Below are 15,603 nucleotides of genomic sequence, written 5' to 3' on the forward strand. Positions count from 1 at the left end.
ATACAGAGACCCATAGAGATACACAGAGACCCATAGAGATACACAGAGACGCATAGAGATACACAGAGACCCATAGAGTTACACAGAGACCCATAGAGTTAGAGACCCATAGAGATACACAGAGACCCATAGAGATACACAGAGACCCATAGAGATACACAGAGATACACAGAGACCCATAGAGTTAGAGACCCATAGAGATACACAGAGACCCATAGAGATACACATAGACCCATAGAGTTACACAGAGACCCATAGAGTTACACAGACCCATAGAGATACACAGAGACCCATAGAGATACACAGAGACCCATAGAGATACACAGAGACCCATAGAGTTAGAGACCCATAGAGTTAGAGACCCATAGAGATACACAGAGACCCATAGAGATACACAGAGACCCATAGAGATACACAGAGACCCATAGAGTTACACAGAGACCCATAGAGATACACAGAGACCCATAGAGTTACACAGACACCCATAGAGATACACAGACACCCATAGAGTTACACAGAGACCCATAGAGATACACAGAGACCCATAAAGTTACACAGAGACCCATAGAGTTACACAGAGACCCACATAGTTACATATAGGGCGTTATAGGTACATAGACTCAGAGTTAGATAGATGCGCATAGAGTTAGTTCCATAGAGATCCATAGAGTTACATCGACAGCCGTAGGATTACGCAGAGCGATAGTCACGGGGATTATCTACAGTCACAGAGAGATCTACCGAGCTACGTAAAAAAAATAATCCAGAGTGCAACGGAGATCAATACAGTGGTAAATGGGGTTAGAGAAATCCACACAGTTACAGAGATTCAAAAAGTTTATTTTCATAGCCATAGTTACATACGGTGGCATAGTTATTTAAAGATGTATAAAGTTACAGAGATATAAAGCCTTGCATAGAGACTCCCTAGTTACAGAAAGATACACAGTTTAGAATCAGAATCTTTATTTAGACAGCAGGAGAAATCCGATGAGCCTTGAAGCGCCTTTCCACACGTGCCCAGCATGGAAGACTGTCCACCCCCTCGTAGTGACAGGACCCAGTCAGCCCACCAGGCCCTATACATATTCCAGAGATCCAGGTGGTACCAGTCCAGCTCTCGACAGAGGAATGGCAGCCTCTCCTCCCCAGCGAGCATTTGGGACATTCCACACGGCCAACCGCAGTCGTTATCTGTGTTGGCTCCACCAACGGAAGTTTTCGTGGCCCAGAGTACGTAATTGGCGGCTGTCCTCGTGTTTTCTCCGTGGCTTTTTGGACAATTCTTTGACGATGTGGGGGGGTCGCGCTGGTCCCCTTACAAGCGCGTCCGTGAGCCACTGCTGGTGGCCGAGCACGCCACGAGGATAAAACGACGGATTAGCATCGGCCCGTCACGCCTTCCCTCCAAAATGGCGTTCCAAGCGATGTGACAGCGCCCGACACCGCACCTACGATTTTAGCACGGTTAGCTCTGTACGGCACGACAGACGTTCAACGGCACACATTACATACACGAACCGTAAAGGAGGTAGCGGTTCTTTTTTCTAGACAAAAAGACAAAAGATCCCCCCGTATAGCCTAAGCAGACTGTTATTTTATTTTCACCTACGTGACTTTACCCAATAGAACCAAAGAGTATGAATCCTAGCAGTCACGAAAGCTTTAAATCTATAACTAAACAGACTGTTGGGGCAAGTGCTGTTATAGCGAGCACGTTTTTTTTATTGGGTGCACAGCCATTTCAGACATGAGTACGTCTAATCGGCGCGGCCATTGGTTCAGTGCGGCTCAAAGACTCGGTCGCCCTACAAGGCGGGTTGGCAACGTTATGGGGGGGGGGTGCCCCGTGTGTGCGAGCTCGGCGTTTGAGGGCCTCAAGACTGGAATCGGTGATCTTGCCGACAATGTGCTCATCGGGGAGGCAGCTCCACATCCGGACAGCAGAGCGAAGAAGAAGGGGGAGCACCTCAGTCCAGGGAGCAATAAACTGTGGCAACTGGCGAAAGGCGATTTCACGGCATCGATGTTTGCGTCGCATGTTAAAACGAGGAGGGCAATTTTGAGACGTGAAAAGAGGGGGTTTGGTGGAGGGCGGGGGAGTGGAACATTCCGCTCCGCTCGTCACTTCAGGCCTGTGGCTGCTGGTATTCGTGACGCGGGCAGATGCACGCGACGATGCTTTTCCACAGACAGCCATTGGTTGTGCACGAATCGTCATCAATCTCACGCTGGGTTTCCGGCTTGCAGCATAAACGCTTCTTCACGACGTACCCCACGAGCAGTCCCAATAGCACCAATGGCACCAATAGCACCAATAGCACCAATGGCACCAATAGCACAAACCGGGAACCGCCGTGCGACAGTGTTTCATTACGGGAGGTGGTCTCATTTGATGGATATGAAATCTGCACGGGTCCTGGCATTGTAGGCGCCTCTGCTGCAGCTGTGAACACAGGAAGATTAACACCAGGCTTGTGTCAATGTACGCGCACGCATACGTATAAAAGACAAAGATACCCCGTGTAGCCTAAACAGACTGTTTGGGTAAATGCTGTTTGCGAGCACCTATGAAGGCCGGAATGGCACGCGATAGGGTGGGTGGCCAGCACCACGCCTGACCGCCTTTGTCTCCCCAGTGGCGATGTTTACACACCGCACCAGGTACTCATTTGAGGCTGAGTCGACCTCGGGGAGGCCCGGGACCGGTTCAGATAATCGTCACCGGTGTTGATGTTGGCCGCAAGCGGGAATCCAACTGGGGTCTCTGCCGGGCTCGTAGCGCAGCGCTCACCGCCATCACTACCGCTCCCCACACATTGACGCTCCCCACACATTGACACTCCCCACACATTGACACTCCCCACACATTGACGCTCCCCACACATTGACGCTCCCCACACATTGACGCTCCCCACACAATGACACTCACACACACAATGACACTCACACACACAATGACACTCGCACACACAATGACACTCACACACACAATGACAGTCACACACACAATGACACTCACACACACAATGACACTCGCACGCACAATGACAGTCACACACACAATGACAGTCACACACACAATGACACTCCCCACACATTGACGCTCCCCACACATTGACACTCCCCACACATTGACGCTCCCCACACATTGACGCTCCCCACACATTGACGCTCCCCACACATTGACGCTCCCCACACAATGCCGCTCCCCACACAATGACACTCGCACGCACAATGACACTCACACACACATTGACACTCGCACGCACATTGACACTCGCACACACAATGACACTCGCACACACAATGACACTCGCACACACAATGACACTCGCACACACAATGACACTCACACACACATTGACACTCGCACGCACATTGACACTCGCACACACAATGACACTCGCACACACAATGACACTCGCACACACAATGACACTCGCACACACAATGACACTCGCACACACAATGACACTCACACGCACAATGACACTCGCACACACAATGACACTCGCACACACAATGACAGTCTCACACACAATGACACTCACACACACAATGACACTCGCACGCACAATGACAGTCACACACACAATGACAGTCGCACGCACAATGACACTCGTACGCACAATGACACTCGCACACACAATGACACTCACACACACAATGACAGTCGCACACACAATGACACTCGCACACACAATGACACTCGCACACACAATGACACTCGCACGCACAATGACAGTCTCACACACAATGACAGTCTCACACACAATGACACTCGCACGCACAATGACAGTCTCACACACATTGACACTCGCACGCACATTGACACTCGCACGCACAATGACACTCGCACGCACAATGACACTCGCACTCACAATGACACTCGCACACACATTGACACTCGCACACACATTGACACTCGCACGCACATTGACACTCGCACGCACAATGACACTCGCACACACAATGACACTCGCACGCACAATGACAGTCGCACACACAATGACACTCGCACACACAATGACACTCGCACACACAATGACACTCGCACGCACAATGACAGTCTCACACACATTGACACTCGCACGCACATTGACACTCGCACGCACAATGACACTCGCACACACAATGACAGTCGCACACACAATGACACTCGCACACACAATGACACTCGCACGCACAATGACACTCGCACGCACAATGACACTCGCATACACAATGACACTCGCACACACAATGACAGTCTCACACACAATGACACTCGCACACACATTGACACTCGCACACACAATGACACTCGCACACACAATGACACTCGCACGCACAATGATAGTCACACATACAATGACACTCGCACACACAATGACAGTCACACACACAATGACACTCGCACGCACAATGACAGTCGCACGCACAATGACACTCGCACACACAATGACACTCGCACGCACAATGACACTCGCACACACAATGACACTCGCACGCACAATGACACTCGCACACACAATGACAGTCTCACACACAATGACACTCGCACACACATTGACACTCGCACACACAATGACACTCGCACACACAATGACACTCGCACACACAATGACACTCGCACTCACAATGACACTCGCACACACAATGACAGTCTCACACACAATGACACTCGCACACACATTGACACTCGCACACACAATGACACTCGCACACACAATGACACTCGCACGCACAATGACAGTCACACATACAATGACACTCGCACACACAATGACAGTCACACACACAATGACACTCGCACGCACAATGACAGTCGCACGCACAATGACACTCGCACACACAATGACACTCGCACGCACAATGACACTCGCACACACAATGACACTCGCACGCACAATGACACTCGCACGCACAATGACACTCGCACGCACATTGACACTCGCACACACAATGACACTCGCACATACAATGACAGTCGCACACACAATGACTCGCACACACAATGACACTCGCACGCACAATGACACTCGCACACACATTGACACTCGCACGCACATTGACACTCGCACACACAATGACAGTCACACACACAATGACAGTCACACAATGACACTCACACACACAATGACACTCGCACGCACATTGACAGTCACACACACAATGACAGTCACACAATGACACTCACACACACAATGACACTCGCACACACAATGACACTCGCACACACAATGACACTCGCACGCACAATGACACTCGCACGCACAATGACACTCGCACGCACAATGACAGTCTCACACACAATGACAGTCACACACACAATGACAGTCACACAATGACACTCACACACACAATGACACTCGCACGCACATTGACAGTCACACACACAATGACAGTCACACAATGACACTCACACACACAATGACACTCGCACACACAATGACACTCGCACACACAATGACACTCGCACGCACAATGACACTCGCACGCACAATGACACTCGCACGCACAATGACAGTCTCACACACATTGACACTCGAACACACAATGACAGTCGCACACACAATGACAGTCTCACACACATTGACACTCGCACGCACAATGACAGTCGCACGCACAATGACACTCGCACGCACACCTGTAAAGATGGCGATGATGCAGGTGTTGCGGTCTTCATTCAGTCCTCGAGCCTCTACCGAGTAAACGCCGTCCTCCGGGCTCCGTATCCACAACAACGTGCCGCTTGGCACAGACCAGTCCCAGTCCACGATTTTCAACGAGGTGTCATTGTACGACAAGTTGAACGTTTCAGACAAGTTGAACGTTTCACCCGAAGTCCAATATTCCACCTGCAAGGCGGCAATGGGAGGAAACGCGTCCGCACGCAACAACGGAGAGACACGTGACGTGGAAAACCAATACGAGCAGTCCCCGGGTTAAGGGTTAGGTTCCCCAGAACGATCCGTGACCCCCGGTTTTCCGTTTTCCGTGTGAACAATTCCCCCCCCCCCCCCAAAAAAAAATCAACGATAAAATAAACGATCAAATCAATGATAAAATCAACTATCAAATCAATTTAGAAAATCCCATTGCCGTAAATAGTTGTAGCCTCCACTACCATTTTCTCTCAGTGCCGTATCGCACTGTTGCTCGTTTTCTGTCGTTGCCTGCATCGTATTGCTGTCCATACGTCCTGCACTTCTCCCACGATTATTTCATTTCATCAGGCTACTCCCATTATTAAACTAGGAGATGCAAAGGCACAGAGAGACAGAGAGAGGCAAGGAGACAGACGGAGAGAGACAAGGAGACAAGGAGAGACAGAGAAAGAGACAGAGAGAGACAGACAGACACAGAGAGAGACAGACAGAGAAAGACAGAGAGAGTCAGACAGAGAGATAGAGAGAGAAACAGAGAGTGGCATACACAGAGAGAGAGACTGAGAGAGACAGACAGACAGCCAGAGAGAGAAAGACAGAGAGAGTCAGACAGAGACAGATAGAGAGAGAAACAAAGAGTGGCATACACAGAGAGAGACTGAGAGAGACAGACAGACAGAGAGAGAAAGACAGAGAGAGTCAGACAGAGACAGATAGAGAGAGAAACAAAGAGTGGCATACACAGAGAGAGACTGAGAGAGACAGACAGACAGACAGCCAGAGAGAGAAAGACAGAGAGAGTCAGACAGAGACAGATAGAGAGAGAAACAAAGAGTGGCATACACAGAGAGAGACTGAGAGAGACAGAGAGACAGAGAAAGACAGAGAGAGTCAGACTGAGAGAGACAGACAGAGAGAGAAAGACAGAGAGAGAAAGACAGAGAGAGTCAGACAGAGACAGATAGAGAGAGAAACAAAGAGTGGCATACACAGAGAGAGACTGAGAGAGACAGAGAGACAGAGAAAGACAGAGAGTCAGACAGAGACAGAGAAACAAAGTGGCATACACAGAGAGAGACTGAGAGAGACAGACAGAGAGACAGCTGGGGATTGTGAATGGAGAGAGACAGAGAGAAAGAGAGCCAGGGGGAGCAGAGTACGGATACTGGGTCAGCGTCTCCCAGACGGCCCCTGTTTGTGCGACTTACCAGCAATTTGTCGTCTCTGCGGACGAGGATCGTGCTCGTCTCATCGTTGGGACAGCTCCAGTTGATGCCATCAACTTGTCCTTGGGCTAGAAGATGTTGCAACGGCGAAGGTTCGGTGGCGTTGGCAGCAGTGTCGCCAACTGGAAAGATATTTCATTAGGAATGTTTTTTTTTATTTAAAAGATGTCACCGACATGATCATCAAGAGCCATGATCTTTATCCACTGGTGGACCAAGGCCTCGCCAACGCTCACAGAAACTACACAACGTAATATTGTTATTCATTAATTAACCACAAGTACCACGTGTGTGTGTGTGGTTAATGCAGACCATCATGATGTCCTGCAATAGGGTGTGTGTGTCTATTTGGCTGGGTTATGTAGCCCGCATGCCCAGCGTCCGCATGCCCAGCTACCGCATGCCAAAGCAACTTTTGTTTGGCCACAGAGGGATATAAACAGACAGGACATGGGCTGGAGAAGAGATGGGCTGATGCAGTACGGGAAGATGTGGAGCTGAGTGGACTTGCTAATGACTGGTACCAGCGTTGTCAAGATCGGCCTCTGCGGAGGAGGCTCGTGATGAACGCTACTAGAAAGTTGGAGGCAGTCACCCTCCAGCCACATGGGGGAACCTTTGTATGTGTGGGTAGTCAACACAGTGGGAATCGCAGCTGGTGCATCTGCCAGTATTCGTCTCGGTCGGCCAAACCCACGGCACCTGCAGGAGGTCTGTCCTGTGACCTCCTCCTGCCAGCGGCGAGCCTTTGAAGCTTCACGTGGTAGCCTAAAAGGGCATCTATCCATAATAAAGGGGATTTTGTTTTGTTGGGTTTAGATCGCATTAATATAAATGTTCATTCGTTTGTTTGTTTCTCAATCCGCTTGCCCTGGTGAGGGTTATGGCGGCAGCATGTTTGAGTAGGGCGGTACAGACCTCCCTTTCCCTGTCTACAGACTCTAGCTCTTCCTGGGAAATTCACAGGCGCTCCCAGGCCAGCCAAGCGACATAGTCCTACCAGTGTGTCCTGGGCCGGCCCAGGGGTTTTCTCCCAGTGGGACGTGCTGCCCAGTAGAGTTCCAGGGGGAGACTACCAAGGGGCATTCTTACCGGGTGCCCAAACCACCTCAACTGCCTCCTCTCGATCCAGAGGAACAGTGGCTCAACTCTGAGGCTCTCCCAGATTACCAAGCTCTTCACCCAATCACGGAGAGTAGTGAGCCCGGCAACCCTGCGGAGAAACCTCATTTTGGCCACTCGTAGCCGCAATCTCATCCTTTCGGTCATTACCCAAAGCTCATGACCATAGGCGAGGGTGGGAACGTAGATCGACCTGTAAGCCGAGAGCTTTGTTCTCGCTTCACTTCCACGGAACAGTAATGGCTCCTGGTAGACAAATATGGGTCCCCTGTATGCCGAAAGTCGTGAAAACCAGATGACAAAGCCAAACCAGCAGACAAAGCCAAACCAGCACCAGAATGAGAAGCGGTTAACAGAACGCAAGAGACATCGATCAGATGGGCGTGATGAGAATAACCAGAGCTGAGGAGGGCCTTGAAGCCGTACTGTATTTTGCTTCCCCAGGAATTAACCTAACTTGCGTAGCAAAGGAGGAACACGTTCATGACAGGCCATAGAGGAAGAACTCTTGCATGGTCAAGGAGTGACCCAGGGGACATTTCTGAGAGAGAAATTTACGGGAGGACCCATAGCAAAACACTATAAACTCACTGCCCACCCGAGGACAAATACAGGGCAAAGAGACAAGACATGAAGCATAAGAACAATGGGCTCGCATAATTTTGTAGGATGATTCATTAATCCCCCCCCCACCACCACTTCGCACAAGAATAGCGCACAAGTGTTTTCATCACATCTACTACGCCTCTATTTAAGGAACGAAACAGGTGGACTTCTCCACAAATCTGGCTTGTCGCCTGATGAAGCTAGTTGTAATTACTCGCAAAGCGTCGTACTCAGATTGTAAATGTCGTGGCTTTGCTCTCCAGCACACTGGTGTGTTGTACTAGTAACGAATTGTTTACGTGACAAACCTTACTGATTTGCTGTGTTGGTGTGGTGGCAGGTTTAACGACACATTTATATATTTACGCGATCTAACCCAAAAAAACCTGTATTATGGATGAATGATTAACACATTTAACATAAATGTTCACAATTTTATTTTAATTTAATGATTTCACATTTTTCATTCATTTTTTTATCACAATATATATAACAACAGGATGGCATCACGTAGCCATTTCGGGCTGGGCCCGACTGAGTTACGTGGCTCCGCCAGCCACTTGCAGGCAAACACCGCCCCCAGGCCTGGCTCCTGGGGGGGGGGGGGGGGGGGAGGGGCGTGTCCCGGTTTGCCTGGTCCGGGTGAGGTTCTCCCATTTGTTTTTATACTTCTGAAACATTCATAGGGGCCTTTTGTTTTGGACCGTTATTTGTCTGGAACCTTCCCTCTAGGCCAGTTCACCAGGGGAGGCCCTACCTGGAGCACAAGACGCCAGGACAAGTAGCTCTGAGAATCACTGGGTCTGTGTGGGAAGCCTGTGGGTCTCTGTGTGGCGAGTCTGTGGGTCTCTACGTGGTTAGTCTGTGGGTCTCTGTGTGCGCAGTTTTACTTGCCAAGCTGGAAGAAGAGAATCGGGCAGAGAAAGAAAATGACGATCTTCAGATAGTCCTAAACATGGCACAGGGTAAACAGAATGCGCAATTTTTCGACTTTATGAATCGTACACGTTGCTTGTTCAATGTTCATTGTGATGCCACCAGTTTTATGTCATTATCAGACGAAGACCTTTACGTAGCATAATTTTCGCAAGTAATTTCAACTCGTAATGCGCACCACACGTCCGCTGGTGTCCTTCAACCTGGCACCTCCGATTAGCGCGGCTGGCAACGGTGGCGGCGTTTGCACGAAGTCCCCCCGCTCGGGGGGCACCCCGGTGACGTTATCTTCCTCACCTGGAGGTGCGCACGAGGTCGTGGCTTCGATCTCGGACCCTTACGGAGGGCGCGCGATCTCTTCGCCCGCAGTGGCCACGTGGATTTTTCTCCGGGCCCTCCGGTTTTGACCTCCACCTTTAAAAGAAACACCACGTGCTCATATAGTTTTGGGTAGGTGGGGGGGAAGGTGGGTGGGTGGGTGGATGGGTAGAGGGTGGGTGGGGAGGTTGGTGAATGGGTGGGTGGATGAATGGGTGGGTGAATGGGTGGAGGGTGGGTGGGTGAAGGGTGGGTGGGTGGGTGAAGGGTGGGTGGGTGAAGGGTGGGTGGGTGAAGGGTGGGGAGGTTGGTGAATGGGTGGGTGGATGAATGGGTGGGTGGTGGATGGGTGAAGGGTGGGTGAAGGGTGAAGGATGGGTGGGTGGATGGGTGAATGGGTGGGTGGGTGGTGTCCCGTTCACCGAATCTCGGAACGTGCAAAGCGGCTCGTCGTTAATTTTAATAAGAGAGACGGCAGCAGCAGCAGCGACGCCGTTGGTTTAATTTTTAAAAGGCGTTGGTACTCACCATACGCGTATGTACCATAGATCATCAGCACTGAACCCGAAGCAAAAGTCCGTGCGCAGGAGGGGGCGTGTGGCACAGATTTCAGCGCTGGCTATCGCGGAGTGGCAGCGGTCGTGTTGCTATGGCTCTCTGCGGCGAGTGAGGACGTCTTTATAAATTAAATGCCGCTGCTGCTGCTACTGCTGCTACTGCTGCTGCTACGCCTCTCTCTAAATAGAATTAACGATGAGCCGCTCGCGACGTACGTGTATGCCATCGGAACGGGAAAGGGTATTAACACAGAGCTCAAAAAGTGAGGAATCACCGTGATCCAGTATGTCAGCGTTACAGTCACAGCCTGTTACAGTATCAACGCGTATACCACAAGTACCACGGGTGTGTGTGTCCTGCAATAGGGTGTGTGTGTGTGTGTCTATTTGGCTGGGTCATGTAGCCCGCATGCCCAGCTACCGCATGCCCAGCTACCGCATGCCCAGTTACCGCATGCCCAAGCAACTTTTGTTTGGCCACAGAGAATTATAAACGGGCAGGACATGGGCTGTAGAAGAGATGGACTGATGCGGGAGGATGTGGAGCTGAGTGGAACTCTGTGGAGGAGGCTCGTGAAGGACGCTGCTGCTACTGGGCAGTGGAGGGCGGAGGAGCGAAGCTCACAACAACGAGTGGAGCACCGGGCGGCTGAAATGCAGCAAGTTGGCACAGCAGGGGTACAGGTGGTGCATCTACCGGTAATCTCAGTCGGACAACCCAGGACACCTACGTTTGTCACGTGACCTCCTGTCAGCAGGCCTTCGACACTTCACGTGGCCTCAAAGTGCACCTGGCCTGTCACAGGCGCAGTGGTGACGCCTCTGTTACTTAGTGGCGAATGGTGGGTATTGGTATTGGTCTAGTTGGTGTTTGAACATCTTAACACAACTCCTGTATTTGTGCCATAAAGGAAGACACAGCCATTATTGTTTTTGTTCTATGTTATTTTACCAGGTGTAAGGTCCCACTGAGCTATGTAGCTATTTTTCAGAAGCGACCTGGCCATCACAAATGATAGCTCAACCAAGTGTCTTAGTGTCATCATCATCATCATGTGACAATCAATGTATAGCAGTAGCCAAATACTCTAAACGCGTGTTTCTAAATGTGGAGGGAAAAGCCGGAAGACCCGGAGAAAAATCAACACGACCACCGGGAGAACTCTAAATATACAGCAGCAGGCGTCATCAGGGTTGGGATCGAACCCACGGACCTCACGCATACCCGGCGAGGTAGTTAACATCAACCTAGCCACCGCAGCGCCCCGCGGTGGCTAGATTGATGTTAACTTGTTATAATTCAATAGTTTAAAGTTGAGAGGTGTAAGAGCGGTGGCTTACCGTCAACGGCAGTGCAGGAGGCTGATCCTCAAATGTGGAATCTGTGGATGACAATCAGTAGGTCAGGTGGCACCCTCACACACTGCACTCTCATCTCACTCTCAACAGTATCGTGCGTCCATAAAGACATTGTCCATTATTAACATGCGCGTATACAGTAGATCGTCGATTATTCGGCTGCTTCCAACATTATCCGGCGGTCTCGGGCCGATCCGGCAACACCGTTCCAAAGGTCCGCTGATCGGCAGCACCATGCAGCTTGACTTAAGCGTCAAATATTGTGTAGGGTACTTTATACACTACATACAACGTAAACAATGAAAGTACGGCACCTATATACATCACCCCGTGATGCAGAGATTGGAGTGGTTCAGTACGGTTACGGTAGATACAGTCACTTTTTACAGGCAGGATATTTATTTGTGTCTGTTTGTGCGTTTGTTTGTGTGGTACAGAAGGATGCGGTATCAGTGGTCTCGAGATCGGCCTCTGCGGAGGAGGAGGCTCGTGAAGGACGCTGCTGCTGCCGCTGCTGGGCAGCTGGAGGCAGTCGCCCTCCAGCAACAACGGAGGGCAGAGGAGCGATGCTCACAACAACGAGCGGAGCGGCTAAAGCTCAGCGAGAGTAGGCGGAGTAGGGAGAATCACAGCAGGTGGTGAATCTGCCAGCCATCTCCGTCAAGGCATCCCCAGGGCACCAGCTGGGCCTGTCTCGTGGCCTCCTCCTCCCAGCAGCTGAGCCTTCGACACTTCACGTGGTAGCTTCAACGTGCAGCACCCAGCCTGGCACGGGCGCCGTGGCGACGTCACAGCAACTCGGTGGAGAGGAGCAGCAGCAGCGGTTGTTGTTGTTGCTGTGTCTGTGTGTTCGGGTGTTCATTTCGTGAAGGTGCATTTCTTACAATCGCGGTTGGAGCTTGTGTCGTACACGAATTCTACAGCTGTGCAATGCTGGTCTTCCTCCTCGCATGACAAACCTCCCTCCTCCTCAATCTTCTCTTGTCTCAAAGATCCCCCGTGTAGCCTGTGACAGACTGTAGGGGCAAGTGCTGTTAGCGAGCAGCACCTGTGAAGGCCGGAACGGCACACGAGCGGGTGTGGCTGGCCAGCACCACGCCCGGCCGCCTTTGTCTCCCCAGTGGCGATGTTTACTACGCACCGCACCAGGGACTCATTTGAGGCTGAGTCGACCTAGGGGAGGCCCAGAACCGGTTCAGACAATCGTCACCGGTGTTGGCCATGAGCGGGAATCGAACTCGGGTCACCGGGTTCGTAGCACAGCGCGCTAACCGCTGCACCACCGCTCCCCACAAACACACACACACATGTACACACACGTACACACACGCGCACACACGTACACGCACACGTACACACACGCGCACACACGTACACGCACACACACGTACACACGCACACGTACGTACACGTGCACACACGTGTACACACACATACACGTGTACACACACATAGACGTGTGTGTACACATACATACACGTGTCTACACACAAACACGTGTGTGTACACGTGTTTACACACACATACACGTGTACACACAAACACGTGTACACACACATACACGTGTGTACACACACATACACGTGTTTACACACACACATACACGTGTGTACACACACGTACACACATACAGGTGTTTACACACACATACACATACAGGTGTGTACACACACATACACACGTGTATGTGTACGTACACACATACAGGTGTGTACACACACATACACACGTGTATGTGTACACACACATACACGTGTTTACACACACACAGACAAAGATCCCCCGTATAGCCTTAACAGACTGTAGGGGCAAGTGCTGTTAGCGCTACACTACCGCTCCCCACAGTCCTCACCACCAGGCCTCACCACCAGTCCTCACCACCAGTCCTCACCACCAGTCCTCACCACCAGTCCTCACCACCAGGCCACACCACCAGTCCTCACCACCAGTCCTCACCACCAGGCCACACCACCAGTCCTCACCACCAGTCCTCACCACCAGTCCTCACCAACAGTCCTCACCACCAGGCCACACCACCAGTCCTCACCACCAGTCCTCACCACCAGTCCTCACCACCAGGTCTCATCACCAGACCTCACCACCAGTCCTCACCACCAGTCCTCACCAGTCCTCACCACCAGACCTCACCACCAGTCCTCACCACCAGTCCTCACCACCAGTCCTCACCACCAGTCCTCACCACCAGTCCTCACCACCAGTCCTCACCACCAGGTCTCACCACCAGTCCTCACCACCAGTCCTCACCACCAGTCCTCACCACCAGTCCTCACCACCAGTCCTCACCACCAGTCCTCACCACCAGGTCTCACCACCAGGCCACACCACCAGGCCTCACCACCAGTCCTCACCACCAGTCCTCACCACCAGTCCTCACCACCAGTCCTCACCACCAGGTCTCACCACCAGTCCTCACCACCAGGCCTCACCACCAGTCCTCACCAGTCCTCACCACCAGTCCTCACCACCAGTCCTCACCACCAGTCCTCACCACCAGTCCTCACCACCAGGTCTCACCACCAGTCCTCACCACCAGGCCACACCACCAGTCCTCACCACCAGTCCTCACCACCAGACCTCACCACCAGACCTCACCACCAGACCTCACCACCAGTCCTCACCAGTCCTCACCACCAGACCTCACCACCAGTCCTCACCACCAGTCCTCACCACCAGTCCTCACCACCAGTCCTCACCAGTCCTCACCACCAGTCCTCACCACCAGACCTCACCAGGCCTCACCACCAGTCCTCACCACCAGTCCTCACCACGAGGCCTCACCACGAGGCCTCACCACCAGTCCTCACCACCAGTCCTCACCAGTCCTCACCACCAGTCCTCACCACCAGTCCTCACCACCAGTCCTCACCACCAGTCCTCACCACGAGGCCTCACCACGAGGCCTCACCACGAGGCCTCACCACGAGGCCTCACCAGGCCACGGCGTCTGGTGAAAGTCCCCCGGGGCCTACAACAGGGCCGCCGACTTCGCTTGGGCCGCCGATCAACAACAACATCAACAACATCATCAACAACATTAACAACAAGAACATTAACAACAAGAACAACAACAAGAACAACATCAACAAGGACAACATCTATGTGGTGCTTTCGGTAAAGTCACGTAGAAAAGAAAATTTAATTAAATAAATATTTCTACTCGGCTTTACTGAAAAAAACCAAAGAGCATTTCCTGCAATCACGAAAACCTTCAAATCAAGTAACAACATCAACAACATTAACAACATCAACATCTTTTGATTTAAAGCTTTCGTGACTGCAGTAATTCATATTCTTAGTTTTTTCGGTAAAGTCACGTTGAAGAGAAACAACAAAATATATATAAAACAATAAAAAAAAATTCTCACGACGTTTCGACCATAACTCAAACGGTCATCATATATATATATTTTGTTATTTTGTTGTTTCTCTTCAACGTGACTTTACCGAAAAAACTAAGAATATGAATTACTGCAGTCACGAAAGCTTTAAATCAAAATTTAATCGCCTCTACGGGGAGGGTTTTCACACACCTGATGATGACCGTTTGAGTTATGGTCGAAACGTCGTGAGAATTTTTTATTGTTT

At 51.1% G+C, this 15,603-nt stretch overlaps 1 long non-coding RNA gene across 1 annotated transcript; it reads right to left on the reverse strand.

Moving 5' to 3' along the window:
* Positions 1 to 824: 824 nt before the first annotated feature.
* On the reverse strand, positions 825 to 5,804 carry LOC116956675 (uncharacterized). The gene is made up of 2 exons (XR_012930360.1): positions 5,633 to 5,804; positions 825 to 2,446 (listed from the first exon to the last, which is right to left on the reverse strand). It is a non-coding gene; the product is annotated as an uncharacterized LOC116956675 (long non-coding RNA).
* Between the last annotated feature and the right edge of the window lie 9,799 nt (positions 5,805 to 15,603).

The sequence above is a fragment of the Petromyzon marinus genome, chromosome 66, assembly GCF_048934315.1.
Source record: "Petromyzon marinus isolate PM22_M1 ecotype Great Lakes invasive population chromosome 66, UKy_Petmar_22M1.pri1.0, whole genome shotgun sequence".
Classification (NCBI taxonomy): domain Eukaryota; kingdom Metazoa; phylum Chordata; class Hyperoartia; order Petromyzontiformes; family Petromyzontidae; genus Petromyzon; species Petromyzon marinus.